This window comes from Anomaloglossus baeobatrachus, chromosome 1, assembly GCF_048569485.1.
Source record: "Anomaloglossus baeobatrachus isolate aAnoBae1 chromosome 1, aAnoBae1.hap1, whole genome shotgun sequence".
NCBI lineage: Eukaryota > Metazoa > Chordata > Amphibia > Anura > Aromobatidae > Anomaloglossus > Anomaloglossus baeobatrachus.
The window spans coordinates 303,545,704-303,561,105 of NC_134353.1; the positions used below are offsets into that span (position 1 = coordinate 303,545,704).

The 15,402-nt window shown below is 40.5% G+C and overlaps 1 protein-coding gene across 2 annotated transcripts in view; it reads right to left on the reverse strand.

The window, feature by feature from the left end:
* Positions 1–15,402, reverse strand: part of GRID2 (glutamate ionotropic receptor delta type subunit 2) — a 1,893,008-nt gene that overhangs the window by 601,475 nt on the left and 1,276,131 nt on the right. The gene's annotated exons all lie outside the window — the stretch shown is intronic.

Sequence of the window (15,402 nt, forward strand, 5' to 3'; positions counted from 1 at the left end):
TGAGAGCGTCGGAGGCTGGTAACGAAGGTAAATATCGGGTAAATATCCTGCTCTCTGCTCGCTTCATTTCGTCGCTCTCTCGCTGTCACACACAGCGATCTGTGCGTCACAGCGGGAGAGCAACAATAAAAAAACGAACCAGGGCTGTGTGTAAAGAGCAGCGATCTCACAGCAGGGGCCAGATCGCTGCTCAGTGTCACACACAGCGAGATCGCTAATGAGGTCACTGCTGCGTCACAAAAACTGTGACTCAGCAGCGATCTCAGCAGCAATCTCGCTGTGTGTGAAGCACCCCTAAGTCCAGTAAGGGATTTCATCTTTTGTAATCTTATCACTAATCTAACATGAAGCAACACATTAAACTTGGTGAATTTTACACTGACAGGAGGAAACATAGACCCTAGTTATGGTGAGGCCTAACAGACCACTATAGCTGATTGACCTCAAGGTCAACCATTGTCACCTTATGAGCACTATCACAAAGTGCACATGGGGTTAGAGAGGCTTCTTCCTCAAATAACTATCTAGATGCTGTAGTCAATATTGACAGCAGCATGTAAAAGGTTAAAGGGCAGCAATCGGTATTGTGATGCTGACGATCATCACTTCAAGAACATCACTGAGGTAGAGGAGTCAAGAAGTCCGGGGTCAAAATCCAAAAATGTATGGCAAAAGCATATGAGCCAAAGAGAAAAACAGGTCACAGTCCGAAGCAAGAAGTCCAAAACAGTAACGGATAGAGGCAAAAGGAGCTAAGCAAATCAATATTTAAAGGTTAGGTTCAAGATAAGGCATCAAGAGATCAGAACAGCAGAACACAATAGCACAAGGCTCACACACTATTTTGCAAAGCTATGACTGGCCATGGTCTGACCACTGCCAGCCAGATTAATAGCTAGGCAATCAGCCAGTAAGGGTAACACCTGCAGGAAGCCCAGTTGGCCCACCCTGACTGGCTGCTGGGAAATCCTCAATAACATTTGGATAGTCACCATGCCCAGTCCCTGATTGGGCAGCTGAGTTATCAGTTCACAATACTGACAATCCAGCACACCCCTGCTAACTATTGCGTGGCTGAGCTGTCACTCAGTGAGTGGTGGATTTGTGACAGGTATTAGCAATTGTCACAAGTGTGGCACCAGAATGTCAACTATAATATACACAAGCTGATAAAAAAAACTGTTTTGTTTATGAGTCAAATTCATAATCATATCTTTTCCATGGTTTGTGGAAATATACTACCTGCTGATCATTACAACTCTGACAAGGGGAAGGGGTTAAATCTATTCAAAACTTTATAGTGATGTATAATATTGTTACAAAACACTTTAATAATTTAGACAAAGAGCTTAATTTTTATTTATTTGTTTATTGCTATTGCTTGTGTAGCACCAACTTATTAAACGGTACCATAAATAATGAGTCACATTAGGAAAAAGAGATGCGGTACCGCACCGCCTGGTCACCTGATAGAATACTGCAGAGATAGGAAAAGCAACATGAACCGCCAATGCTCTGTACAGCGGTGCTCACCAGAAGGGAATCAGTCCAGTGAAGATCATCGAAGAGAAGGTGGAATCGTGGCACACGCTGTTATATATATTTATACATATATATATATATATATTTTTATATATATATATATATATATATACAGTTAGGTCCAGAAATATTTGGACAGTGACACAAGTTTTGTTATTTTAGCTGTTTACAAAAACATGTTCAGAAATACAATTATATATATAATATGGGCTGAAAGTGCACACTCCCAGCTGCAATATGAGAGTTTTCACATCTAAATCGGAGAAAGGGTTTAGGAATCATAGCTCTGTAATGCATAGCCTCCTCTTTTTCAAGGGACCAAAAGTAATTGGACAAGGGACTCTAAGGGCTGCAATTAACTCCGAAGGCGTCTCCCTCGTTAACCTGTAATCAATGAAGTAGTTAAAAGGTCTGGGGTTGATTACAGGTGTGTGGTTTTGCATTTGGAAGCTGTTGCTGTGACCAGACAACATGCGGTCTAAGGAACTCTCAATTGAGGTGAAGCAGAACATCCTGAGGCTGAAAAAAAAGAAAAAATCCATCAGAGAGATAGCAGACATGCTTGGAGTAGCAAAATCAACAGTCGGGTACATTCTGAGAAAAAAGGAATTGACTGGTGAGCTTGGGAACTCAAAAAGGCCTGGGCGTCCACGGATGACAACAGTGGTGGATGATCGCCGCATACTTTCTTTGGTGAAGAAGAACCCGTTCACAACATCAACTGAAGTCCAGAACACTCTCAGTGAAGTAGGTGTATCTGTCTCTAAGTCAACAGTAAAGAGAAGACTCCATGAAAGTAAATACAAAGGGTTCACATCTAGATGCAAACCATTCATCAACTCCAAAAATAGACAGGCCAGAGTTAAATTTGCTGAAAAACACCTCATGAAGTCAGCTCAGTTCTGGAAAAGTATTCTATGGACAGATGAGACAAAGATCAACCTGTATCAGAATGATGGGAAGAAAAAAGTTTGGAGAAGAAAGGGAACGGCACATGATCCAAGGCACACCACATCCTCTGTAAAACATGGTGGAGGCAACGTGATGGCATGGGCATGCATGGCTTTCAATGGCACTGGGTCACTTGTGTTTATTGATGACATAACCGCAGACAAGAGTAGCCGGATGAATTCTGAAGTGTACCGGGATATACTTTCAGCCCAGATTCAGCCAAATGCCGCAAAGTTGATCGGACGGCGCTTCATAGTACAGATGGACAATGACCCCAAGCATACAGCCAAAGCTACCCAGGAGTTCATGAGTGCAAAAAAGTGGAACATTCTGCAATGGCCAAGTCAATCACCAGATCTTAACCCAATTGAGCATGCATTTCACTTGCTCAAATCCAGACTTAAGACGGAAAGACCCACAAACAAGCAAGACCTGAAGGCTGCGGCTGTAAAGGCCTGGCAAAGCATTAAGAAGGAGGAAACCCAGCGTTTGGTGATGTTCATGGGTTCCAGACTTAACCCTGCTGTTCTGTTCGCATTTGCTATACACTTGTACTGTTCCCGGGTCAATGTGACCCGACCTATTAATTCTTGAATTTTAGCTACTCTAATTGTTTTATTTGAATACTTTTTTCATTAAAATACTGTATGTGAACATGGTTGATCATAAACAAATGAAAAATTTAAATTCAAAATTAATTATTTATTTTTTTTCGTAAAAAGGTTACACAGGCTTTTTGCAATTATCTTCGATTGTTGACATTTTGCACACAAATAATAAAGAAGCTTTACATTACTATTACTAAAATATAAAATTTTACTTTTTGAAAACAAATTTTATAAATCAAGAAATGAAAAATCATAAAAACTTCAACCTTTTTAGAAAGAAAAAAGAATAAACTGAACATGTTCATGCGTTTTTACACTAAACACAATAATAAGACACATGTCCTTTACACAGATATTTTGAACATCCAGCACATGTCAGATTAGTCTTATTGTCATAGGAAGATGGACAGAAGCTACATCTCTTCCTTTTTTTGCCGGTAGCTGTGCTGGTGGAGGCCGTGGATGTGGAGTCTCTTTCTTGAGCATGCTGGACACTTTTTACAATGGCTGTTGCTCCATCACTTCTGGGGGTCACTTTTCTGCTCCCAATATATGGCCTCACCAGGGATTTTCCCAATTCCTCAAGAAATAATCTTCTTTTATGCAGCTTATTCCGGTTCCAATCGGGGTCGATTTCTCTCCATAAGACAAATGCATTGTATGCAGAAACAACCAGTATGTTATAAAAAAAAATCATTGGCCACCGATTGGTTTTGCGTTTGCATGTATATGTTGATATTGCTTGGTCTAAAGTATCAACTGCTCCCTTTGTGGCATTATAATCCAAATAATGTCAGGTTTTCTGTCTTCTCTATCACTTACGGCATTGTCATGGTGCATTGTGCTCATTAGAATTACCTGTTTGGTTTTTTTTGGAACATAAGAAACAACAGTTGTATTTCCAGAAAAATAAAAAGTAGAACTGTACACCTCTCTCTTGCTAAGGATACCTTGCGGTAGTTCAGGTTTGTTTTTTCTCATAGTACCCCGCATGGTAAGTTGTTTTTTCTTCAACATCTGGCCTAGTTGATAGGATGTAAAAAAGTTGTCACATGTGACATTTTGTCCTTTTAGTCCATGAGTCAAATCTAGAACAACACGCATGCCATGATTTTTTTCAGGACTTTCATCAGGGGTTTTTCCTGTATACACCATTTTGAGATGAAGTACACATAAAAAAACATAACTTTTGCAGTCAGAAATAATCAGAGACCTGTAGAACAGTATAAAATGCTATCGGGTCATATTGACCCGAACAGTACAAGTATAACAATCAGCGTGTAGCAAAAAGTAAACAAAAAAAAAACAAAAAAAAACAAAAAAAAATGTAGAGCTCCACAAATGAGAAGAAGTCAAGGAACCACTAGTTTCAAATCCTCATTAAAAAAAATCTGCAGGGTCTCAAAAATCATTTCGGGTCATGTTGACCCGAACAGTACAGCAGGGTTAAGGCAGTGATTGCCTCCAAAGGATTCGCAACAAAATATTGAAAATACAAATATTTTGTTTGGGTTTGGTTTATTTGTCCAATTACTTTTGACCTCCTAAAATGTGGAGTGTTTGTAAAGAAATGTGTACAATTCCTACAATTTCTATCAGATATTTTTGTTCAAACCTTCAAATTAAACATTACAATCTGCACTTGAATTCTGTTGTAGAGGTTTCATTTCAAATCCAATGCGGTGGCATGCAGAGCCCAACTCGCGAAAATTGTGTCACTGTCCAAATATTTCTGGACCTAACTGTATATATATATAGTACAGACCAAAAGTTTGGACACACCTTCTCATTCAAAGAGTTTTCTTTATTTTCAGGACTCTGAAAATTGTAGATTCACATTGAAGGCATCAAAACTATGAATTTAAACAAGTGGAATGAAATACTTAAAAAAGTGTGAAACAACTGAAAATATGTCTTATATTCTAGGTTCTTCAAAGTAGCCACCTTTTGCTTTCATTACTACTTTTCACTCTCTTGGCATTCTCTTGATGAGCTTCAAGAGGTAGTCACCGGAAATGGTTTTCCAACAGTCTTGAAGGAGTTCCCAGAGATGCTTAGCATTTGTTGGCCCTTTTTCCTTCACTCTGCGGTCCAGCTCACCAAACCATCTCGATTGGGTTCAGGTCTGGTGACTGTGGAGACAAGGTCATCTGGCGTGGCACCCCATCACTCTCCTTCTTAGTAAAATAGCCCTTACACAGCCTTGAGGTGTGTTTGGGGTCATTGTCCTGTTGAAAAATAAATGATGGTCCAACTAAACGCAAACCGGATGGAATAGCACGCCGCTGCAAGATGCTGTGGAAGGCATGCTGGTTCTGTATGCCTTCAATTTTGAATAAATCCCCAACAGTGTCGCCAGCAAAGCAACCCCACACCATCACACTTTCTCCTTCATGCTTCACAGTGGGAACTAGCAATGTAGAGTCCATATGTTCACCTTTTCTACAAAGACATGGTGGTTGGATCCAAAGATGTCAAATTTGGACTCATCAGGCAAAAGCACAGATTTCCACTGGTCTAATGTCCATTCCTTGTGTTTTTGAGCCCAAACAAGTCTCTTCTGCTTGTTGCCTGTCCTTAGCAGTGGTTTCCTAGAAGCTATTTTACCATTAAGACTTGCTGCACAAAGTCTCCTCCTCTTAACTGTTGTTCTAGAGATGAGAAGGTGTGTCCAAACTTTTGGTCTGCACTGTATATATAAAAGTATATATATATATATATATATATATATATATATATATTACTTCTATGGGTCCCAAGACCCATAGAAGTGCAAGAGCGTGAAACGGCCGCCGTCCTCTGGAATGCCAGCATCTGGTCTCGGACCCCCTCACCTTTTGTACATTTAAAACAAAGCAAAGACTTTTATCTAAAAAGGATTGTTCTTAAAAAAATTTCCCCGAATACGCATGCGTTTTTATGTTTTGGTGCCTTTTTGGTGCGTTTTTTTACAGGTTGGTCCCTGCGTTTTTTAATGCTTTAACAGCAATAAATAATATAGATAATAGTTAGATAATTGATAGATAGATAGATAGATAGATAGATAGATAGATAGATAGATAGATAGAAAGATGGATAGATGAATGGAAAGATAGATAGATAGATAGATAGATAATGGATAGATAGATGGATAGACAGGTAGATAAATAGATAATGGATAAATAGAAAGATGGATAGATAGATAGAAAGCTAGATGAATAGATAAATAGATAATGGATAGGTAGATGGATAGAAAGAGAGATAAATAAATAGATAATGGATAAATAGAATGATGGCTAGATGAATAGATAGATAATGGATAGATACATGGATGGATAGATGGATAGATGGATAGATGGATAAACAGATAGATAGATAATGGATAGCTAGATAGATAGATAGATAATGGATAGCTAGATAGATAGATAGATAGATGGATAGATAATGGATAGATAGAAAGATAGACAGATGAATAGATAGATATATAGATAGATAATGGATAGATAATAGATAGATAGATAGATAATGGATAGATAGATAAATAGAGACTACCAGAGACTACAGAGAGACTACAGACTGGCCCCATATCTGGAAAAAATCCCGGATCCCAGAGACCGCAGGACCCTGAGCCGATATAGACTCAGTGCCCACAGTCTAGCCATCGAATCCGGCCGACACAAGCAGAGCTACAAGCCCAGGGAGGACATACTGTGCCAACACTGTGACCTGGAGGCCCTGGAGGATGAAACCCACTTCCTGCTACACTGCACCAAGTACTCAGCAGTGAGGGCCACTCACTTCAGGAGACTCTCCCATCTCTTCCCGATTTCAGCTCCATGAAGGAGGAAGAGACAATATATCTCCTGCTGGGGGAAGAAGAGAGCGCAGTGGAGATAGCAGCGCGGTATGTGAGCGAATGTCATAGACTTCGAGAAAGAGAACTATGATAAGTCATGGACTTCCATAGCCCCCCATCCCAGATGTGGCCCCCCAGACCCCACCCTGGATATGCCCCATCCACCGTTACTACAGTCCCCACCCTGGATATGCCCCATCATAAGCCATGGACTTCCATAGCCCCCACCCTTGATGTGCCCCCACAGTCCCCACCCTGGATGTGCCCCATCCATCCTTCCTACAGTCCCCACCCACCATCCCCACAGCCCAAGTCCCTAATGTACACTTGCTTTGGCAAAACTAATTTGTATTTGGTCCTGCCAATAAAGCTTATTTGATTTGATTTGATTTGAGATAGATAGATAATGGATAGCTAGATAGATAGATAGATAGATGGATAGATAATGGATAGATAGAAAGATAGACAGATGGATAGATATATAGATAGATAATGGAAAGATAATAGATAGATAATAGATACATAGATAGATAGATGGGTAGACAGATAGATAATGGATAGATAAACAGAAAGATGGATAGATGAATAGATAGATAGAAGGATAGATAAATAGATGGATAGATAATCAATAGATAGAGGACAGATCAATCAATAGATAGAGTCTCTGTGAGGACACACTGCAGTTCTCACGAGCGGTAATGTGTTCACATTACCGACAGTGAGAAATGACCTGTAGTTACCCCTGCAGTCTCGTTACAAGGCTGCATTAAGTACTGTGTGTCAGACGCGGCTGCAGCAGTCTGCAAGCGTCGTGGGACCTGTGTGGATTACGCCAGAGCTGTGTGTTGGTGGGGTTAATAAAGTGGTGGAAGAGGGTTTTTTTTGGTATTTTATTTAAAATAAAGAATTTTTCGGTGTGTGTATTTATTCACTTTATTTACGGGCTAATCATGTAAGCTGTCTCATAGACGCTGCCATGACTAAGCTAGGACTTAGTGGCAGCGATGCGCTGCCATTAACTTGTTATTACCTTGATTGCCACCACATCACGGCAATCGAGAAGAGCCAGTAACACACCGGGACTGTCGCATAATGGATGCGACATTCTCTGGGCAGCTGCGGGCTGATATTCTAAGCTGCGGGAAGGGGGGGCATTAACCCTGGCCCTCGCCCTCCCCAGCCTGAGAATACCGGGCCGCCGCTGTGTGTTTACCTTGGCTGGATGGTAAAAATATGGCAGAGCACTTATTTTTTTTCGTTTTTTATTTTTGATATGTACGTTTGATTTCTATGTGTATTCTATATGTCTGTGTCTCTGTGTGAGTGTGATCTGTGTGTGTTTATGGTCTGCTCAGCTTCCTCTTCCTGTCATAATGACATCACTTCCCTGCAAAACGCAGGCAAGTGATGTACATTATGTCCCGAAAAACGTGAAATAATGTGGGAATAACGCAGGAAAACATAATGAAACGCACAGAATTTGCTGCCTGCGTTATTCCCTGCGCTATTTCATGATTATATTACAGTCAATGGAGTGAATAACGCAGTTAGCTGCAGAAAAGAAGTGACATTCTTTTCTCAAGAAAATCTACTGAAAGAATTTTCTTGAGAAAAAAACGCAGTGTGCGCACAGCTAATTTTTTTTTTCATAGGTTTTGCTGGAGAATGTCTGCAGAAAGGTTACAACCATTTTCTCAAGAAATTTTTGCAGCAAAAACGCACAAACAACGCAGGTAAAAACACAGTGTGCGCACAGGGCCTAACAGCGTGTACCACGATTCCACCTTCTCTTCAATGGTAATCATTTACATTAGTCTGGCTCCCTAATATGGCTGATAATCCAAATACTTAATTCATTGCAGCTCTTAGGTTAGTGCCAGGCAATTCGGTGGCAGTGTTTTGGCCATACATCCAAAGCAAGATCCAATTGTGAAAAATAATCATATTCCAATTGGCCATCATTGTGGGTAGAATTTCGGCCTTATTTATCCAGCGACAACATTTTAACCTATACTGATGTCATAAATTCCAAAGATCGAGAAGCAACTCTTGTCTATGAGTTGTGTCTGATATTGAAGCTCTGAACCCTTCAGATATTAGAGAGAGGCAATGACAGACACCTATAAATGACAGTGATGCGGTTCCTGAAATAAAATCAGACCTTTTTATCTTATTTTATATAAACACTTTAAGTATAAAAACTATTTTTTGCTCAAAACTGAACAGATCTTCTTACTGCATATGAAAAGACTGTCTGTGCCTGTCACTTGCCAGGGATAAGACACTGGTTTTGCACTGCTATATACATACAGAACTCTATTCCAAATCAGTAAAGACTGTCAGATATATTATAATTTTCTTTTCCCGAAATCAAGACTCCGATCAAGAAAAGGTAAAGTTAATCAAGGGTGAGCACATATTTTCTTTTTTCAGAATAGCATTTTAATGTAGTAGTTGAATGCCAAGTGCTCTTATACAGATTTAACTAAAAAACGTCAATGTGAATAGAACAAACTAATTTACTTTTTGTCCTCTCTGAAATGGAGCCATATTGATAAAACCTTTATTTCATGGAAAATGCCACATTGATCTAATATCGGCAAGTCGAAGCTTGATTCCACTGCATTGACTTGGCTCAGCAGTCTTCATTAAGCAGTGACTTTTTAAAATCCTTTTCATCTACACATAGTCAATAACCTATTAATGTGTGTGGGAAGAAATGAAAGGAGAAGTAATTGTGTAAGGAAATAAGAAAAATAAACATGGAGCTGTGGATGAGGACTGAACCATAACAAACACTCTTTACAATGTGATCTTGTCATGCTGATATTTCTCTCATGAATAGTTTTTACAGGCTGAGTTGTAACTGTAAATCACAATACGTTTTCATCTTCTGTCAAGGAAGCCCTTGTGGACACATAACTGCTTACAAATCCAAATAAACTTTATATATACTCAATAAATCCATGCAAATGATCAAATGATTGAAACAATTATGACAATATCTATCTATCTATTTATCTATCTATCTAGAAAAAGATTAACAAAACATCATCATGGAATAATGGGTGCAAGCCCTTAGGCTCCAACCTAAGGTCTAATCAATAAAACATACAAAAATAGAAACTATAACAGCAAATATGGGTCTATTAACTGATCTGAAATAGAATGGGAACAGCAGGGGGAAGATGGCTGGTTGCATTTTTTACTCACATTTGGTTTCTGGGAATAATGTGTATTACTAGGATTAAAGCAGGAGAATTACTGAATATTAATGAGTTTCCCACGGCTTTCATACTACTTTCCGGTCTGATCATTAAAGCTCATCAATATACACAAATATACAAAAAAAACCTTTGTAACAGTGTCTGTGATTGGTTGCAGCCATACTTCCCCACCCACCCTCTGTGCTAGCGTCTGTGATTAGTTGGCCTCACACTAGCTGTCTGGATCAGGAAGTGGAGTGTAAAAATAAATAACTAAATGAAAAAAATGACATAGGGTCCAAAAATGTTGATACCCAATGCAGATAAAGCAGACAGATACAGGCTGCAGCCCCCAGCTGTGTAATCTTGGCTGTGGTTCAACATACGATGGACCCCATGTAGCATTTTAAAAAATTTAAATAAATAATTTTAAAAAACGATGTGATGTCGCCCCAGTTTTGATACCCAGCCAAGATAAAAAAGACAATTTGCGGCAGGGGAGGCCCATGTCTATTGCACCATCACGAGACATAAAATAGCAGCCTGCAGCTGCCCAGGGATTGTCGCAACCATTAGATATGACAATTCCAGCACTTTATCTAGCTCATCCCGCCCGATTGCCCTCGTGCAGTGGCAATCAGGGTAATATGGAGGGTAATGAGAACTATGATTTGCCAAAAAATCCCAGCTGTCATCAAGCCCTGGGTTGGTTAATGTAGAGGGGTCTAAAAGACTTTCCCCTTACCAACCCTGTAAGTGAGAAAAAAAACACAAACACACAGAAATCTTTTATTTTACATTTAAAAAAAACACACTCTTTCCCCAATTTATTAACCCCCAAAACAACCATGCAGATTAAACATAATCCACATGATGTCCGACAATGATCCCTGCTCTGCTACAGCCGTAAGCTGCAGTGGTGGAAAATGTGACCACTAACTGCAGTTTTGCAGACACACTGAGGGTTGTGCGTGATCCAGCTATGAGAAGAGGTGATGCCAGTCAGGTCACCAGAGTTCACAGACAGGTTCCAACGGTACCAAGTATAACTACCTGGGAACCTGCTGACAGATTGCAGGACTCTCAGATTGTGGGAGATAGTGGCAAAAAATTCCAGCAATCAAGCAGTCACATCAATCAACAAAATCCGGCAGTCAGATCACCGAAGATCAGACTAGGGGCTCTAGGCTGCCCTTAGTGAAAGTTGAACCTGCGGCTCTCAGTTAAAGTGGAACCCACTGCCGGATTTTCAGACTGTTAAATTGTGGGACATGGTCGAATGGCAATCCAGCAGCAGGATCTACTTTCACTGAGAGCAGCAAGTTTAACTTTCACTGAAGGCAGCAGGGTGTCCCCAATGTGACCTGAGGTGACCTAACTGCTGGATTGTCAGATTGCAAGAAACAGCGGCACAGCAGTTGGGCAATGCAACAGTCAGATTACCGGAGTTCACACTCGGGGCTCCTTACTCTCTTAATGAAAGTTGACCCTGCTCTCAGTGAAAGTGGAACCCACTGCCAGATTGCCAGACAGTCGGATTGCAAAATTAAAAAAATGTCATACAGTCCCCCATATTTTGTTACTCAGCACAGAAAAATCAGACAGCTACAGGCTGGAGCCCCCAGTCATGTGCGTTATTTTGGCTGCGTATCAAAATGTGAGGGATCCCATGCATTTTTCAACTGTTTAAATAATTTTAAAAAAAAAAACAGCTTGCAATCCCCCCCAATTTTGATACTCAGCCAAGATAAAGCGTATAGCTGGGGCTAACATTCTCAGGCTGGGGAAGCCCATGGTTATTGGACCCTCCCCAGCGCAAAAATAGCAGACTGCAGCCGCCTCAACAATTCTAGCGCTTTACTCAACTCATTCAAATTGCCCTGGTGTGATGGCAATTGGGTTAATATAAGGGGTTAATGACAGCGGTGATTTGTCAGAAAATCACCGTTGTCATCAATCCCTGGGTTAGTAATGGAGAGTGGTCTATGAATCCCCTAATTACCAACCCTGTAAGTGAGAAGAAAAAAAACACAAACACAAAAATCCTTTATTTTAAATAAAAAAACACACACTCTATCACCAATGTATTAAATCACCCAAACATCCCTGCAGGTCCAAACCACTCAATGTCCCATGATGATTTCAGCTCTGCTACATCCAAAATATGCAGTGATGGAAAACACAACTGATCACTGTAGCTTCTGCGACACATTGAGAGCAGCTAAGAATGTTTGACTGCAGGACTGCCGGATTGCGGGACACAGTGAAAGAGAAGTCTGGCAATCCAGTAGTCACAGCAGTTCAGCAATCTAGCAGTCAGGTCACTGAAGTTCACACTGACTACTCTTAGTGAAAGGGGAACCTCCTGCTAGATTGCTGTGTGGCTGTGTGTAGCAATCTGACAGTCCGGCAATTCAACAGAGGGTTCCACTTTCACTGAGAGTAGCGAGTTGAGCTTTCACTGAGGGCAGTAGGGAGCCCTGAGTGTGAACTCAGGTGACCTGATGCCAGATTGCTAGGCTGCTGTGGTGCTGTTTCCCTGAAATTCAACAATCTGGCAGTCAGGTCACCAGCATTGACACTTGGGGCTTCCTGCTGCTTTCAGTGAAAGTGGAACCCGCTGCCAGATTGATGTGCAGCTGTGTCCCACAATCCAACAGTCCAACAATCCAGCAACAGATAACACTTTCACTGGGAACAGTGGATTTAACATTCACTCAGAGCAGTGGGGAGCCCTGAGTGTGAACTCCGGTGACCTGACTGCTGGATTGCTGGACAGCTGTGTCTGCCAGATTGCCTAACAACTGTGCTGCCACATCCCTCAATCCAGCAATCCGGCAGCGGGTTCACCAGAGGTCACACTTGGTACCATGGGAACCCGTCTGTGAACTCTGGTGACCTGACTGACATTACCGCTTCCCACAGTTGGGTTCCCATGCTTCTCTCAGTGTGTCCTAATAGCTGTAGTGATAGATTGAGATTTTCATCACTGCAGCTTCTGGATGTAGCAGAGCCGGGTTCATCTTGGGACATGGTAGGGAGTACGTTGAACCTTCAAGGGGGGGTTGGAGGTTAATAAACTGGTGAAAGAGAGTATTTTTAAAAAATTTAAAACAAAAGATTTTTATGTGGTTTTTTTACATATAGGATTGGTAATACGAAGGTCTTTTAGACGACTCTCCATTAGCAACCCAGAGCTTGATGGCAGCTGTGATGTTGTGACAAACCATAGCTGTCATTAACCTATTATATTACCTCAATTGCAACTGCACTAGGGCAATCAGGATGAGCCAGGTATAGCATTGAAATCGTTGCAGCTAATTACAGCTATTTTCACCCTGGGGAGGGCCCAATAACCATGGAAATGCATGGGAATACTAGATCCCAGCTATATGCTTTATCTTGGCTGAGTATCAAAATGGGGGAGCACACTTTTTTTTTTTTTAAATTACTTAATTTAAAAAAGCCTCTTGGGATGCCTCCTATATTGAAACACAACCAAGATAACACACATTATTGGGGGCTGCATCTTGTAGCTGTCTGCTTTATCTGCACTAGGTATCAAAATATGAGGGACTCTACGTGATTCTTTCTAATTTTTTATTTATTTTTACACTCCACTTTCAGGACCAGACAGCTAGTGTGAGGGCAACCAAGCACAGATGCCGTCGGCACAGAGGGTGGATGGGGGAAGCAGGACTGCAACCAATCACAGTTGGTGGGTGGGGAAGCAGTTTATATTCAGTGGGATTAATGAGCAGACCAGGAAGCCGTGTGAATGTTGTGGGAAACTTGGTGAGTATATTTCTCCTGCTTTAAGTACTGCAAGTCAATTATTTATTTTTTTTCACTGCACTTCCCAATCCCAATAATGCCAATAGCAAAGTTGGTTATGACATTACTGTGAATGGCAGGCAATCCTAGCATGTGTTTTGGCTGAAAATAAGGCAACAGAAAGGGGGGAGCCAGCACTGCTTGACAATGGCATGCAAACAATTAAAAGTGTAAATTCCCAAATTATTCCAACTGTACTATAATGCAAAATGAGATTTTTAGCAAACAAGCAGTGCAGGCTCCCCACCTTTTTGTTGAAAATAAGGTACCAAATATGCTAAGGAGTAGACTCAAAACTCACAAGGCGATTACCAAAATACCCGTCTAGTAATGGATATTGCAAATACCTTAATATTCGTGGAAGTAACATATAGTCACAAGTATATTCGCTCATCACTAGTCATAAAGCAGCTTTCTAAATAATAGGGGGTGTGTATCGAAAGGCTACTTATACCAAAGAATGTAATGTCAGATTATCTGCTTATTACTTAATCTTTATATATTTTCAATTTGCACACTTTGAAAGCATTTTTTAAAAAGTCTCACCTATTTTTCTGGAGCCTAAACATCACATTGAAATGGGTGAATAAAGTACCCCCACATTTTCTGTACAGTACGACCTACTTTTATCTATCTATTTGTCAGTCTTTTTTTCTGACTGTCTAGCCATCTATCCAACTATCTGTCTATCTATCTGAAATAGTGCAAATAAATTTGCAGGACCTAGCCCAGTGGCCACCTCAGTAATTTGTGGCCAATGTACAATAGTCCAGTGAGCCACCTCTTAACTAATTGCATCATTGTCTCCTTTTTCAATTAGCTTGCCTGCACAATGTCACAATTACTTTGTTCTCTCACACTTACTATAACCCCTTTTTTACCATATTTTCCATCATGATTACATTATTAAAGGTTCAATTGTAGAGTTGAATTAATTTATTTAGGTAGACTTAAATTTTCTCTGAAATTTTTTAAAATCATTATTTTTTCACAATATAGTTTTTTGCTATTCTTTCTTCAAGACCAAATTTCACCAGTTTACCAAACTGTAGAGGGCCAAACAAAAGCACACTGATTGGTCCTCAGCTTCTCATCTTTTACCATTCTCCCATCTTCATTTCACACCAGGTATTCTGGCGGGAAAAGGCCTCAGTTGTCACAATGTAATGATACTTCAGCATTGTGTTACAGTGCACAGCATTGTGCATGCACAGTGGTGTCAGTCAAAGGCCTTGTCAAGCCAGAATGGAAGTCCTTAAGTGAAGAAAGGCAAAGAAAATGCAGACAATCAGCAAAGGTAAAATGAGGAGGTACCAAGGATGGGGCAGCATGTAACACCATTTTGCTGAGGACCACAGAAAGATAAATCTGCACAAACTCCGCCACCGCAAGAATGGTGCAGGTGTGGAGTTTAAATAAGGAGGCA